The sequence below is a fragment of the Rattus rattus genome, chromosome 2 (assembly GCF_011064425.1).
Source record: "Rattus rattus isolate New Zealand chromosome 2, Rrattus_CSIRO_v1, whole genome shotgun sequence".
NCBI lineage: Eukaryota > Metazoa > Chordata > Mammalia > Rodentia > Muridae > Rattus > Rattus rattus.
Genome location: NC_046155.1, coordinates 99,853,465 through 99,869,803, shown reverse-complemented (window position 1 = coordinate 99,869,803; position 16,339 = coordinate 99,853,465). Strand labels below are relative to the sequence as shown.

Below are 16,339 nucleotides of genomic sequence, written 5' to 3'. Positions count from 1 at the left end.
GTGACTGAGGCTGTACCTAGCTGTCCCATGGGGAAGTGGACAGCAGTCTTGTGAGAGACAGACATTTGGATCAACCACTCTGAGGAACCAGAGAGGGGAGAAGTGAATTGAAAAGCCACCCCAGGCTGGCTGAGCCATGTGTGCTGAGTGAGAAGTCCCTGTGCTGACAGATTCCTTCTGCTGGCTCTGGCATCTGAGATTCCTCAGACTTGCTGCCTTCAAAATAGAGCGCTGAAGCCTACGTTTTAAGACAAGAAAGGAGACTGGAGGGAAAGCTCAGCTGTTAAATGCACTGACTGCTCTTCCAGAGGTCCTGAGTTCAATTCCCACCAACCACATGATGACTCACAACCATCTGTAATGGGATCTGATGCCCTCTTCTGCTGTGTCTGAAGACAGCTACAGAGTACTGATATAAATAAAATAAGTACATCTTTAAAAATTTTGTAAAAGACAAGAAAGGGGTAGTTCTATCTGAGGGTGAAGAAAGAACTCGAAAGTGGAGATGTGCCCCGTGCAAAGGGGCTTCACTTTCCACTCCCCAGCTGATCTCTGCTGCATATTTTGAACATGCATTTTAATGATGTGTTTCTACCTATCTTTATTTCTCTATCTATCATATATTTCTATCTACTTATTTAATTATCACCTATCCAGCCAGTCATCTATCTACCCGACTACCTGACATGTACTCTTTTACTTTGGCTTGCTTTATAATTGAATTAATTCAAAATCTCGCGTATGGCTATCATAGATCGTTCTCAAGACTATACAGATGAGCAATAATGTGCTAATTTTCTTTGGTTCAAAGAGGCAGAAAGCCATCCCTTCCCCAACATTTACCCAGGCTCTCCCAAGGAGCTCAGGGGCCCAAGAGCAGCACCTGTGCCCGAGGAGGGGACAGAAGCAAGTTTGGGGCTTCATCGGATCAGGTGACGGTAGAGATTCTGGGACAGCTGGTTGGTCTCTCCTGCACCCCTCCCTGGAAATCTACATGTAGCCTCCATAGATCAAATAGCAAGCAAAGGCCTTCTCAAAGGCTTAGTGACAGACTGTCTCAGGTAAATATAATGTGGGGGACAATAGACCTGACATTAGCCTCTGGCTTCCATATGCTCATGTGTCTGTGAGCATACTGTGCAAACAGAGAGAAAGGACACACACACACACACACACACACACACACACACACACACACACACCAAGGAAACTAGTTTTGTGGCAAGAGAATCAGGAGTTCAGGTTATCATCAGCTACATAGTGAAAGGCGAGTCTGGGCTAAGGGATTCTTGTCTCACACAGAAGAAAAACTAAATATCTTAGAACAGAAAGGTATAGGAATAAATACAACACACCTGATTTTAGTTGTTTACCTGGATGCCCTTCCAATCCTAACCTGAAAGTGAAAGCACATTGTCCACAGTATAAAGGGCCCAGCACTGACTTCTGCCACACCTGCTTTTAGAAGAGGACAGAGACCCAGCTGCCAAACACCTTCTCAGGTACCTAACAACTCTGAACTCTGACCTATGAAGGGGAAGGTTTCTAAAGTAGAGGGAACTTGAGAAAAATCTGAGGGCTAGTGTGGGTATAGCAGCGGGATCCATGCTTTAAGGGTTAAAGCCAGAAGGTCAGCTCTGGGTAAGAAACTGCCCAGGTAGGAGATGGGGTCAGATCTAGAGAAAGGTAAAGCAGGCATGAGGCTGTAACTGTTTCTAGAAACTTAAAAATATAATGAAGGGCAATACAGTTTACCTCCCATGTCCTGCAGGATGCAATGCCGTGTACACAGTCAGTCTCTTATTTATTTAGACCTTTCCCTTCCTGTTCTTGCTGGGTTTTCAAGCTAGAACATGGATATCCTTAATCAATGTCATTCCCCCCTAGGTCCATGCAAACGTTGCCTTCTATCCTCTTGCATGCTTTAGTTATCTCTTTTCATGGGGAGGGGCAGGTTTCCAGACAGGGTTTGCTTATGTAGCCTGGGCTGTCCTAGAGCAACCTCTGTAGATCAGGCTGGACTCAAACTCCAAGAGATCAACCTGCCTCTGCCTCCTGAATGCTGGGGATTAACGGGGTGCATCGCTATTGCCTGGCTATATATTCGATTTTAATTTAAGAGTTTTCAAGTAAGCTCTTGCCCTGTAGCCCAGTCTGACACCACCATGGTCCTCCTGCACCAGGTCTCCTCCATGCTGACAACATCGGCTTATTTTTGTTTCAGTGCAGGATCTTGGAGATTGAGGGCAGATATAGAGCAGGAGGGATGGAGAGTGGGGAGGAGGGAGGGAAGTGGGATGGGGTGAAAGAAAACACAACAATGTGGATGTTTCTATTGAGGTCCAAGGTGTTAGCTACCCAGACTTCTAGGGGAATTTTAATTAGCAGACACAAATTCCAGTTCCTACTGGGGCAGAAGTGACTCATGCTGCACATCTGCAGTCTATGGGCTGTGGGGGCAACGGTGCCAGGGACTGAGGCTGTACCTAGCTGTCCCATGGGGAAGTGGACAGCAGTCTTGTGAGAGACAGACATTTGGATCAACCACTCTGAGAAACTAGAGAGGGGAGAAGTGAATTGAAAAGCCACCCCAGGCTGGCTGAGCCATGTGTCCTGAGTGAGAAGTCCCTGTGCTGACAGATTCCTTCTGCTGGCTCTGGCATCTGAGATTTCTCAGACTTGCTGCCTTCAAAATAGAGCGCTGAAGCCTACGTTTTAAGACAAGAAAGGGGCGGTTGTAGTTGAGGCTAGAGAAAGAGCTGGAATGAGGTGATGTGCCCTGTGTAAAGAGGCTTCACTCTCCATCGGGGTGTGGCTCATCGGGAAGGTGCTTGCCTGGATTGCATAACGTTCTGCGTTTGATCCTCAGCACCAGTCAGTTGGAACCTTATGCTGTGCAGCACTTACTGAAAGCACCCTATGGTTTGTAGAGAGGGCTCAGTGGTTAAGAGCCTGTACGTGCTCTTGCAGGGGATCAGAGTTCAGTTCCATCACCTTTGTCAGGAGGCTCACAAGGGCCTAAATCCCCAACTCCAGTGGATTTAACACCTCTGGCCCGAGGGGCACCTGTCCCCAGTTGCAATACACCCTACCCCATCCAGACCTGCATACACATACATTAATAAAAGTAAGAAAATAAAACAAACAACCTGGGGCTGGAGAGATGGCTCAGCAGTTAAGGGTACTGTCTGCTCTCTGGAGGACCCAGGTTTGATTCCTAGCACCTACCTACCAGCTCACACCTGTCTGTAACTCCAGTTCCAGAGGATCTGACACTCTCATACAGATATACATACAGGCAAAACACCAATGCACAGAATTTTAAAACAAAATCTAAGCAAGCAAACTGTCTGAAATTAACAAGAAGCACATTAGAAATGCTAAAGGCTCAACTTTGAGACTGAGGTCCAGGAATCTCTTTCGATAACAAGTTGAGAACTTATACAACCAACCTTTGGAACCACAATAAGGGAATGGCAGTCTCCTACGTGGCTCCAGTCTCTACACAGAGCTGGAGGCACTCGCCTGTGTGTCTATTGCTGTCCAGAGCTTAAGCATACCATTGTCATTGTTTTAGAGTCTCATTACACCCCAAAAGGGTCAGGGACTTGGGATGTCCCTGCCTCTGCCTCCCAAGGATTGAGATCACAGGTGTGTTTGGCCATGCCTGGTTCCTAAGGAGGACTTTAAGAATTTAGGGAGGATGGCTTGGGTTTTCAGACTCCTTAAAGAAGGACATGCAAGGTTTCCCAACGTTGCTGAAGCAATTAATAGGAACATATTGAAATTAATGAAAACAGTTGTTGGATCAATATAAATATTCATTATTTTAAGGCCATAAATCTAAAATTCTGTATCAATTAAGAATATTGGGATAGAAACCGATGAGATAATTAAATTAATAGTTATTTAGGATTATATGTTAGATATTATTAATTTGTATTTTGTGTGTGTGTGTGTGTGTGTGTGTGTGTGTGTGTGTGTGTGTGTGTTTGTTTTTAGACAGGGTTTCACTATATAGTGTAGTCCTGTCTGTCTGGGAGCTTGCTGTGTAGATAGACCAGCCTAGAACCCACAGAGATCCACCTGCCTCTCACTCCCGAATGTTGGGATTAAAGGTGTGCACCACCCAAGATGACACAGTTTTCATGTGTTGAGGCAGGGGCCTCATGATGTCCTGATACTTATTATAGCCGAGGGTGACCTGAACTTCTGATGGTCCTGTCTCTAGCTCTGAGGAGCTGGGACTATAGCTTGTGCCACCAGAGCCAGTAATTAGGTGATGGTGAGATTCAGTTCAGGAACTCCTGGGTACCAGGTTGTCACTTTACCAACTGAGATACACTGTCACTTCTAATTCAAATATTTTAAATGAAAACTCTTACATTTATATTTTCAGACACAAAGGCTTTTGTCTTAAACTTTATTTTGTAATTTTATTTATTTTTATACATATGATTATTTTTGTCTGTGTTTATGTCTGTGTACCACAAGGTGGCAGAGCCCTTAGAATCCTAAAGATAACGTGAGATACAACTGGGACAGGAGTGACAGAACAGTTGTGAACCAACATGTAGGTGCTGGGATTTGAAGAATGGTCTTTTAGAAGAGCAACCAGTGCTCTCAATCACTGGACCTCTAGTCCCTCTAGCCCTTATTTCTATTATTAATTAATTTTGTGTGTGTGTGTGTGTGTGTGTGTGTGTGTGTGTGTGTGTGTGTGTGTGTAAACATGAGTGCAGCGGCCAGAGGCATTACATCCTGGGGCTGGATTTATAGGCTGTTAGCTGCTTGAGCTGGTGCTGAGAATTGAACCCAGATTCTCTGGAAGAGCAGTAGGTGATGAGTCATCTCTCCGGGCCCTTGTTCGAGTTGTTGATACTGTTGTTTTCTGTGTTTGATGCCAAGTCTAACACAAATTTGGGCCAGAAGGGAATTCATTGTGGATAACTTCACATCCTATGTTTTATTTGAGGAAAGGTGTTCTAGTGACACTGGCTGGGTTCCTGGCTGGTAAGAAACCCGCTATATAGACCAGGCTGGTGTGCAACTTGCAGAGATCGATCTGCCTCTGTCTCCAAACTGTGGGGGAACCACCACCCTGGGATGTCCAATCTATCGTGACAGGAAGCTGAGGTGAACTGTTGGTGTCCTTGAGAGTCGTGACTGTGTGTGACCAGAGGTGACACTGAGCTAGCTCTCATGCAGCTGAGCACAGCCTCTCACAGTATCTTATAATGGTTTAAAGCTCGGGTGTACAGAAGGTGGGAACCTACACTGCAGTGCAGAGCACCTCACCCTGTTGGTTCTGCAGTGTCCCCCAAGGACTCAGGCGGGAGAAGCCAAGCTGAGGAAGAGCCAGGAGTGCAGCCTCCCCAAGGACAGAGAGTTAGCCACATGGTGCAGCTCATCTCTGCCACCCTCAGGATGTGGGGGGAGTGTTGTCTTATCAGATTAAGTAGAAATTCTGTGGAACGTAACACAGCAGGCTTACATGATTACAGAGTAGAGTCTTCATAGATTCCCAAAAGACGGAAGGTAGGAAGGAAGGAAGGGATGGGTAGCAGGGCAAAGATGAGTGATTGTTCCTTCTCACTCCTTTACCTGCAACCCAGGGGACACTTTAAATCTCTACCCTCAAGAAGCAGTGAAAACAATAAACATTCATAAGATACAACTCTAATTAAGGCAGGCTGTGTTGGTCTCTTACCCTTCCTTTTCTCTATGTGTGTTGGGGTACATGACACCTATGCGTTTGCATGTGTGTGGGTACATGCATGTGGGAACCAGAGGACGGCCCTGCTCTCTTCCCTCAGGCACTGCCCACTATCTCTGTGAAGATAGGGTCTCTCCCAGGCCTGAGACACAGCGAGCGGGCTATTCTGACTTTCTAGTGAAGCTCAGGGATCTCACAAATCCATCTCTCTCCAACTCCAAGTTCCAGAATTCCAAGTGCATTCACCGCACTCTGTTTTCTCCCCAGGGTTCTGGGAATCGAACTCAGGTCTGTGTTTGCAAGCTGAGAACTCTACCCACTGAGCTATCTCCTCCGTTTGTGTCTTCTATTACTTTCACAAATGCTTGAGGCTGCAAAGTTTATAAAGTGAATGGCTGATGGTTGGAAAGTCAAAATATCATAGCAATGCTGTCTGGTTAGGGCTCTCCTGGAAGAGTCACAATATGGCAGAGAGCCACTGCCATGTGCAGAATGGAGGACATGGCAAGAGAGGAGCCCAGAGAGGTTGAGGCCGGCCTTGCTCCTGCAAGAACTGAGTAGGATCCCACAACACTTAAATTGATCTCTACTGAGTGTGATGCCCTCCAGAACTTGGTCACTTCCCAGTAGACTTCACCACTTAAAGGTTTTACTTCCTCCATGTGGGCACACTGAGAACATTGGAGGACAACCATACCCAATCATAGAACATAGTGAATACTACACGATTAAGAGACTTCATTCAGAGGTAGCGAGCCAAGTGTGAGCCACAAGGTAATCAAACATGGACAGCAGTTTACAGATCTGTGCAAAGTAAACTCCACGGCCTATCAGAGATCTGCTACAATATGTCCTGGCAACCTACATGCTGCACAGCTCTGTGTGTTGCTGCACAGCTCTGTGTGTTGCTGCACAGCTCTGTGTGTTACCAGGATTGGTTGTAGCCCCTCACTGGTAGGGAACCCAAGCCCATTGATTCACAGAGTCCTGATATGCCATTCTGGGAGCAGTGGGTGCAGGAGCCCAGACATGACGTAGAGATTGAGTCATTAACCCAGAGCTCCTCCATGAACAGACTGTTAAATGATTGTGTGTACTGTGCATGTCTCTTTCATTGTCTTATTTGCTTTTGCAGCCATTTTTTTTAACTTGACGATGCCATCAAATGTTGCAAAAGTTCTTCCCTAACTTGGTGGTTAATTCAGCAGGTAATTTCTCAACCCATCCTGTTGACCTCACTTTAGTTCCCACGGTTGAGTCTGTGGAAGCAGATGTTAGAGAGCATGAACTTTGAGGAAGTAATGTAAAAGATAATATCAGATTGGTCTGTGTGTGTGTGTGTGTGTGTGTGTGTGTGTGACTATGAACAATCTACAATGATATATGACTATGAAAAGGTCATGATGAGGTTTCTTGCTTTGTGTGCTCACTAAATAATTAATTGAATAAAGAAAGAAATATAGTATCTCTAGATATGAAAGGATCAGAGATCTCTGCCTTGCCTTTCTGTCCTTCTTATGATGTAGTGAGATTGTGTCCATGCGTGAGCCATGTGTGAGGTTGGAGTGTGTGATATCCCATGCTGCAGGCTCCACAGCGCTCAGCACAGGCTGGTAACTCAGCAAGCTTAGCTAGTAACAGAGGACCCTGCTTCTTTCTTTCAGGTGACTGGGCTGACAGGGCCTTTGGTGCTAGACATGGCTCCCAATGCATTTGATGACCAGTATGAGGGCTGCGTCAACAAAATGGAGGAAAAGGCACCCCTGCTTTTACAGGAAGACTTTAATATGAATGCGAAATTAAAAGTTGCATGGGAAGAGGCAAAGAAACGATGGAACAACATAAAACCTAGTAGGACTTATCCCAAAGGTTTCAATGATTTCCATGGAACGCTTTGGTTGCCTACACTGGGAGTATCGCTGTAGATTTTAACAGAGCTGTTAGGAATTCAAGGAAAATCCTGGTCAATTCCACTACAAGGCCTTCCATTACTACTTAACAAGAGCTCTTCAGCTTTTTGAGTAACGAGGATTGTCATTCAGTCTACCGAGGCACTAAGACCAGGTTTCACTATACTGGAGCTGGCTCCGTGCGATTCGGGCAGTTCACATCTTCATCATTGTCTAAGGCAGTAGCTCAATCTCCAGAGTTTTTCAGTGATCATGGGACGCTGTTCATCATCAAAACCTGCTTGGGGGTTTATATCAAAGAATTCTCTCTCTATCCTGACCAAGAGGAGGTGTTAATTCCAGGCTATGAGGTATATCAGAAAGTCAGGCCACAAAATGCACAAGTCTACAATGAAATTTTCCTGGACTCCCCGAAGAGGGAGAAGAGCAACTACAATTGCTTGTACAGCAGTGCAGGTGAGAGTTTGCTCGTGTTTGAGGTGGAGCTGTCAGGGGACCTCCTGAAATGGGACAGAGGGTGCTCCCTACTAGAAGCCACATGGTAGACCTTGCATATGATGAAGGTGCCTGGCACAGTGAATGGTAGCATTGGTTAGCCAAGTGCATGTCGCATAGTGACAGTGCGTCAGAAATGGTTGAAACAGTGAGTAGCTTCAGGAAAATCTCTTACCAGGGGCTCCTCATGATGAGTGACATGTGTCACCTGCAGCTGATTCTCCATCCTTTGAAATTAAAGATGCCTGTGTTTGGGGGTCTCCATGCATGTATACCCATCATGCATTGTGGCCTGAGTTCTCTGCATCCGAGATCTCATTTGGTGCAAGCAAAGACTCCATCAATTTTATCATGGTAGTGACCACTCAGAGCACTGTTCAAGTATCACTTATTATGGTAATCCTTCCTTAGTACTTCCAGAGAAAATTACCATACCATGTTCTCTGTCGTAGCTTTGGAGTCAGACTCAGTGGTACCCTGATTCAAACGTCACTAGTTCTGTGTGACTCTTGGCAAGTTACCAGATTATCTGTGCCTCTGTTTTTCCATTTCAGTATTAAAGACCCAAATAACAAATATTCTCATAGTATTGTCACAAGAATGAAAAGAAATGCATTCAAGATATATTGCTTGACATGTAGATATCGTTCAACAAATGCTGTTTGATTTTTTTTTCTTTTCCATTTTTTGGAACTGGGGACTGAACCCAGGGCCTTGTGCTTGCTAGGCAAGCGCTCTACCACTGAGCTAAATCCCCAACCCCATGCTGTTTGATTTTAAATGTGAAGAATGCTGCTCACATCTCAGCCATTTGATCCAAACTCATAGTCTTGAGGGACTCCATACTTACAGAAAAAGCTCTTGCTTCCAGTCTAGAGACCTTGGCTCCTATTGCCCACCACTCAGGATCTGGAAAGTGTCTGACTCCCCTAAATGTTACCTAGGGTGGTACATTTGACTGAAAGCCCAAGGAGCCAACCTGAAATAAGTTACAGTTAGAATCCTGAGCATACAGCAGTCTTATGTCTAAGTAGCCCTGACACCCTGAAAGGTTCCTGGAAACATGAGAAGTCCTTGGAGGCAGAAGTGGAACTATGGGAAGTGACCATAGGGATTTTATGCATTTGCATAGAGAAATTTTGAATTTGGATCAATCCCAGAGAAAGCATGAGAACTACCCAGGCACAGAGTCCACCAAGAAGGATGCTTCCCATTTGGGCCAAATGATTCATGTTCAGGCAGGCTGAGAGCCTCAGGTAAGCTCTAGATCACACCAGCTAGCATAGAATATATGTCTCTTCAACGGCAGTCCCTCAGAAGTTTCACACCCTGAATCCTCTTCCTGGGTGAAGAAGGCAAAGCCTGTAGTAGTTTCTAGAAAGCCAGGGAAGACTGCACAGGGAAAGCTTTCTACTGTTGTTGTTGTTGTTGTTGTTATTATTATTATTATTATTATTATTAGTAGTAGTAGTAGTAGTAGTAGTAGTAGTAGTAGTAGTATTCTAGGTAGTATCTTAGAGCACAGAACCTGGGCAGGGGCAGGAATCCATCCATTTGCTCACTCTCCTGGTGTTTGAGTACTTTATGAGTCCTGAGGGTGCTGGAAGAGTCTAGCCAGGCACCCTAGTCCTCTAGAGCCTACTCTCTTGGGTTCTGAGCTATACTTAAAGTTCTGGATGTTTAGGGGAAATATCCACGTCCTGACAGATCCCATTCTGAAACCTCTCTTTCTCTTCCCTTCTTCAGGAGCCAGAGAGAGCTGTGTATCCCTGTTCCTCGTTGTTCTCCCCAGTCTTCTGGTCCAGCTGCTTTGTCTTGCTGAGCCGTAGCCCTCTCCTGCCTGCAGTTTGTGGGTCTGAGTGTTAAAGGGAGGCCAAGGGGCAAGCACTCGATTGGTTGTCTAAGATCTGTGGTGGAGGGGAGGGTGGGATCCTATCAGGGAAGGTCTGCTCTAGCATGCACGACTTCTGTAGGCATCCAAGGATCTGACTGGGTCAGCCATTAAAATTTACACCTAAACTTCACCTATACTACCTTTTTACAGTTTGCTACGATCAAAAAAAGCAGTGTTTGTCTATTCCGTCAGCAATAAGAGATTTACATACAGTATGCATTTTGTGATAAATTTTACAATCTCGGGAAATAAAAATTTATAATCGCGGCTTGTTTTTCTCTAACTCGATATTTCTTTGGATTGCATTATTTGTCTGTGAAACTCTTTTAAAGTGTGAGATCTGATGCCCACACTTTTGCAGCTGAGAAAGTTCACATAGCACATTTCTTACAGATGCTCTTGCAGGACAAATTCCATGACCCAGGTAAAGCCTATTCCTTACTCTACCCCATTAGAAATACAACAGCTACTGAGCCCTGTCAGTTCAATAACCTTGATTTTCCCTAAAGACATAATTAAGAAAATTAATTTTTTGAGTCAGGGTTTCTCTGTGTATCAGTCCTGTCTGTACAAGAAATTGCTTCATAGAACAGGCTAGACTCAAATTCACAGAGATAAGCCTACCTCTGCCTCCTGAATGCTGGGATTAAAGGCATGCACTAGCACTGCCTGACTAAGGACATTAATTTATAAAATTTTATTGTTGGGACAAGAAAAAGAGACTTGTTCTAAGTACTGCCATTTTGTTTTCTGACTCCATTTAATCATAGGGATAAACTAAGTTCAAGGTCCCAGCCCTAAGGGAGCTGGGGACTTCCCAATAGCTGAACATCATGTGTTGTGAGGTGACAGTTGTCTGAGCTCAGCTCTCTCAGAGCCAACTTCTCTGTCTTGCTGGCAGGGTCAAACTAAGTTCATGTTCCCAGGCCCAGAAACCAACTCCTATCCTGATTGGTGGAAACTCCTTGCTCAATCCCTTATGTCAAAATATGATTCTGTTCTGGGGCCCTGATCTATCGATAGCAGCTTGATTACAATGACTTCTTGTCATCTGCATTGGCCTGGTGTTTGAGTTATGTTGGATCTAAGCAGACCCCATTAACAGGGTCAAAGGACAACTCATGGCATCAGCTCTCTCCTTCTACCCTTATGATCGTTCCAGGAATCAAACTCAGGTTGTCAGTTTACACACCAAGCACTTTAACTGCTGAACCAGCACAGCTCACCTCCCAGACAGGCACGTTTTGAGGCATATATGGGTCAGGAGGACTGTGCCCTGTATTTACCTAGGGGTGAGTTCAGCCTAAGTGAACACCTAGCCCATTCTCCATGCACGAACACAACCCTGTCTTGTTTGTCAGTAAGCAACAGCCAATGTTTTCATTGAGCAAAACGAAACAAAGCGATGTGGTTGTGGTGGTGCAAGCCTTTAGTCCCAGCACTCAGGAGACGGAGGCACGAGAGTCTTGAGACTTTGAGGCCAGCCTGGTCTATGTAGCAGGTTCCTGAGCGGCCAGAGATACATAGTGAGACCTGCCTCAAAACAACATAAAAGCTCTCTCTCACACAACAACAACAACAACAACAAATATTGGAGATATAGCTAAAAATCTGAACAGTGCAGGCACAGACAGGAAGTGTATGGCAGGGGTGGCCCTTGAAACTCAGGGTAGGAAGGCAGATTCAATAGAATGGAGGCAGCTAGCTCTCAGATCCCTACATGGACCTGTTAAGTAACAGTCATGGTAAACCAATGTTTGGAACCAGACTCCTGTGTGAGGTCCCCGCTGACTCTGAAACCAGCTCCCGCTGCTCGACAGGTTAGCATACTTATTCTGGTTTTGTGGGACAAGATGTTGCCTGGCTCTGGAGTAAATACTAAAATGCCAACTTGATCTCTAAACTAAACTTACTCTCTGTTTTTCAAGACATCATACACAAGAGTTCTCCTAAAGAGGGGCTGGCGATTTTGCTTAGAGGTTAAGACCACTGTCTGCACTTCCAGAGGTTCTGAGTTCAATTCCCAGCAACCATACAGTGTAGTTCTCAAACATCTGTAATGGGATCTGACGCCTTCTTCTGGTGTGTCTGAAGACAACATGCTCACATTCATAAAGTGAATAAGCCTTTTAAAATGACGTTATCCTGAAAAAATTAAAGGTTTAAATGTAAAAAATTCCTCTGAAATTATTACTGAAATGTAGGGAAATATTTAGTATCAGAGCAAAGGGGATCAGGACAGGTTTATTTCTTCTCCATGCCCAATTCAGGCCACCCAGGGCTCTGCTCACAATCATTCCTGGATGCAGGATGCTTGGGGAGCCAACATGACTATTCTCCCACAGTTTCTGAGGCAAGATAAGGGGACAATGCAAACGTGTGACTGGATCCCTGGGTCTTACTTGTCAGTTCATAATGATGTTATCTCCTTCGTGCACAGTTCAGTGATCAAAGCAAGTCGCCCAGCTATCTCATCAAACTTCAAAAAAATGCCTCCAAGGTGGCTGCAAGGGCAAGAAAGGGAGGGCATTTGTAACAAACCTGATTAATTGAGAAATATTTCTTAAGACCACACAAAGCACAGTCAGCGAGAAACAAAACCATCACAATTCTAGCAATGTTGTGTTAATTACTTTTTTTACTGCTGTGATCAAATAGCCAACAGGAGCAACTTAAGGGAGAAAGGATTTATTTTAGCTCAAGGTTCAGGGCATGAAGAGTTCAGCAGTTGTCAGGTGTAGGTGGCACGGGCCTTTGATCCCAGCTCTCTGGAGGTAGAGGCAGGCAAATCTCGAAGTTTGAGACCAGACTCATCTACACAGAGAGATCCAGGACAGCCAGGGCTATAGAAGGATCCTGTTTTAAAAACAAAACAAAGATTCCACCAAGAGGGCTCAGTCTGCAGATACAGAGACCCCACAACTAAATATTAGACAGAGCTTGGGGAGTCCTGAGGAGGAATGGGAGGAAGGATTGTAGGAGTCAGAGGGGTCAGGGTCACCACAAGAATCAACTGACTGGGACACAAGTGGGCTCACAGAGATCAAGGAGCCTCTAAGGGTCTGGCCCAGGTCCCCTGAGGCATATATATTATGTTGTGTGGCTTATTTTCAATTTTTTTGGTTTTTCAAGACAGAATTTCTCTGTGTATCTTTGGCTAAACTTATAGGGATCTGCCTACCTCTGTCTCCCAAGTGCTGGGATTAAAGGTGTGCACCACTACCACCCACCTAACCATAGCAACACTTACAAAGAAAACATTTCATTGGAGCTGGCTTACAGTTTCAGAGGCTTAGTCCATCATCACGGTGGGAAGCATGGCGGCGTGCAGGCAGACTGGTGCTGGAGAAGGAGCTGGGAGTTCTAGATCTTGATCTGCAGGCAGCAGAAGGAGACTGTGAGTCACATTGGGCATAGCTAGAGCATATATAAAGCCTGCCCCCACAGTGAGGCACTTCCTCCAACAAGGCCACACCTCCTAATAGTGCCACTCCCTATGGACCAAGCATTCATACACATGAGTCTACGGGGGTCGTACCTACTCAAACCACCACAAGCTCATAAGGCAAGTTCTACTGAAGTAGGCTAAAAGGACAGTGGAACTGAAGGAAAACAGCCCACCACTCTTGTATCCAAGTCTCATGTTGGCTGAAAGTCAAGAAGGTCAACACAACTGACTACAATGCTTACAGAGGACCAGACTCCTTTCCCTAAGAAAATCCCAAATTCAAAGTTATGAACCATGTTTATAATCAACATGTGTCTCGGCCTCCTTGTAACCTACGTCTACTAAACATTCCCTTGAGCTTAGTGGACAAATGTTTACATCTTACTCCTTCCTTATTAGAAACTTGTACAGTGCACCTCATAAACCCGCTTGTACTCTCATTTAGGCACGAAAACTTCTTTAGACAAAAACATCATAGGCCCTGGGGGTGGCTCAGTTGGTGAAGCACTTGCCACCCAAGCATGAGGACCTGAGCTTGGGTTCCTAGCATCTGTGGAAAAAGCCAGGTATGGCAGCCTGTGCCTATAATCCCAGAATTGAGTTGGGAGAAAAATAAAAGGAACTTGCTGGGTGGCCAAGTAGGCAAACTATAGGCTCACCAAGAGACTCTGTCTCCAAAACTAACGTGGCAAGTGATCGATGCTATCACAAGCTCCAGCGATAGATGAGTCAATGGAACGGATCAATGACGACCTTGAAGAATGCATAGGTGGCACCCTCAACCCAGTGAGAAGTCCAGACTCTCAAAGGCTCCTAGTGAGGCTAGCCCTCTCCTCAGTAGAGGACTGAGGATCTCATAGGAGCTAGCTGTTTAATAGCGTATTGTCAGGCTTCATCACAGCAATCACCACGTTTTTCTATACTTGTCTTTTTTTCTCAGGGCCAACCACCTGATAAGCAAGTTAAGAGAAGAAGGGTTTATTTTGGCTGAGAGTACAATGCATCAAGGCGACAGAGGCACAGAGGGAGTGGTTGAGTTCATGGCAGGGGACACAGGCTGCTTGCTGTTTTCTGGGCAGATCCAGAAGTAGAGAGTAAGCAGGAATAAGAGTTGGACTCTGTACCGGAAGCCCTACCACCCCAGCAAGCAACTTCCTCCAACTAGGCCCCACTCCTCAAGGTCCCACACCCCGAAAGAGCACCACCAGGTAGGGTTCAAACACATGAACCTATGGCTAACTTATATACCCAAACCATGATACCATTGCTCTGAGACTGGTCATGTGGGAAGAGTCCTGGTCTTTGGTTTTCAGTGCAGGCCAAGAGCTATGGATGGGCAGCTGGCCACCCTAGTCTGGGTTCCCAAAGGGGTTCATCATTTTTTTAAATTCCATTGTAAAGTTTCACTCTCTTTTCTGATTCTATATGATGAGAAGCCTAAAGGAAACTAATAATAGATTAGAGTGATCTAAGCTTAAAAATAAACCTTCAGGAAACTTCTAGAATGCTGCCAACAGACGGTGTGTCAACACTTGCACTGTATAAGATTCAAAGGTGCGTCTGCTTATTAAAATGTGTTTGGGCAGCCAACACTTCCCTTGTACAAAAGCAAATTTTCCTTCTTGGCTGGGGTGGGGAGAGGCTTGGTTTCTCTTCTTATCTTGTTGGTTTTCCCCACACTGTAGCCTTGAAAATGTATTTCTTTACAGTATTATGTTCTGATAACTCTAGCAGACTTCACATGTGCTAAACTTACCTGGAAGTCTATTTCTTTGCCCATGGGAGCAGCACAGAGGTTTATATATACAGTGTGGATTAGTCACTTTTCTGTTGCAGTAATAAAATATCATTAAATTCCAGAAGCAAGCTAATGGAGGAAGTGTATTTTTGGCTTATAGTTCAAGAGGGTAGAGCTCATAGTGGTGGGGAAGACATGGCCAGGGGTGGCTGGAGCAGAGAGCTGGGAAGATACAGCTAAACGACAATTAAGAAGCCAAGAGAGAGTGTCCCTTATGCGTCCCCCTTCCCTGAGAGGGGTCTGGGGAGCAACATTGGAATGTAAATAAATAAGATGATTAAAAAAATAAAAATATCAAAAATTAAAATTCAATTTAAATGTCAAAAGAAGGAGAAGGGGATGAGAAAGGAGGAGGAGAAAGAGAAGAAGAGGAGGAAGAGGAAGAAGAGGAGGAGGAAGAGGAGGAGGAAGAGGAAGAAGGAGAAGGAGAAGGAAGAAGGAGAAGGAGAAGGAGAAGGAGAAGGAGAAGGAGAAGGAGGAAGAGAAGGAGAAGGAGAAGAAGAAGAAGAAGAAGAAGAAGAAGAAGAAGAAGAAGAAGAAGAAGAAGAAGAAGAAGAAGAAGAAGAAGAAGAAGAAGAAGAAAAAAAGATGGGGCCAAGAGACACTAAAAGTGGGCCAGGCTGTAAACCAGAAGCCCATCCCCAGCAAGCTTCCCAGTCCTAAAAGTTCTGTAACTTCTCCAAACAACACCACAACTGGAGACTAAGGGTTCAAATACCTCCTATGGGAGGCATTTCTCATTCAAATCACCAGACAGGTAAGAGAGAAAATCCTTGGTATCAAGCAATTCTTTTGGAAGAACTAAACGATACCTTGGGAGAAAAGTCGAGCCTGCTCCTGAAGGGTCTAGATACAGGCCCTACTATTGACTAGGAAAACATATGAACGGGGTACAAAGGTTGTCAGTTGATTATCAATTGATTAAAGTGTGTGAGGCCAGTAAACGCTGCAGCTTACTTGGTAATGAATCAGGCTAACTGGATTTTCAGGTAGCTATGGGACAAGGTAGCACGAGTGTAATGAGAGATCAGAAGCCCTCATGGATGTCTTGGTTCATTTAGAACGCTCTAAGAAGGCA

The 16,339-nt window shown here is 45.0% G+C and overlaps 1 pseudogene; it reads left to right on the top strand.

Moving 5' to 3' along the window:
- The first annotated feature begins 6,871 nt into the window (after positions 1-6,871).
- On the top strand, positions 6,872-10,279 carry LOC116891763 (annotated as a pseudogene).
- Positions 10,280-16,339: the final 6,060 nt, after the last annotated feature.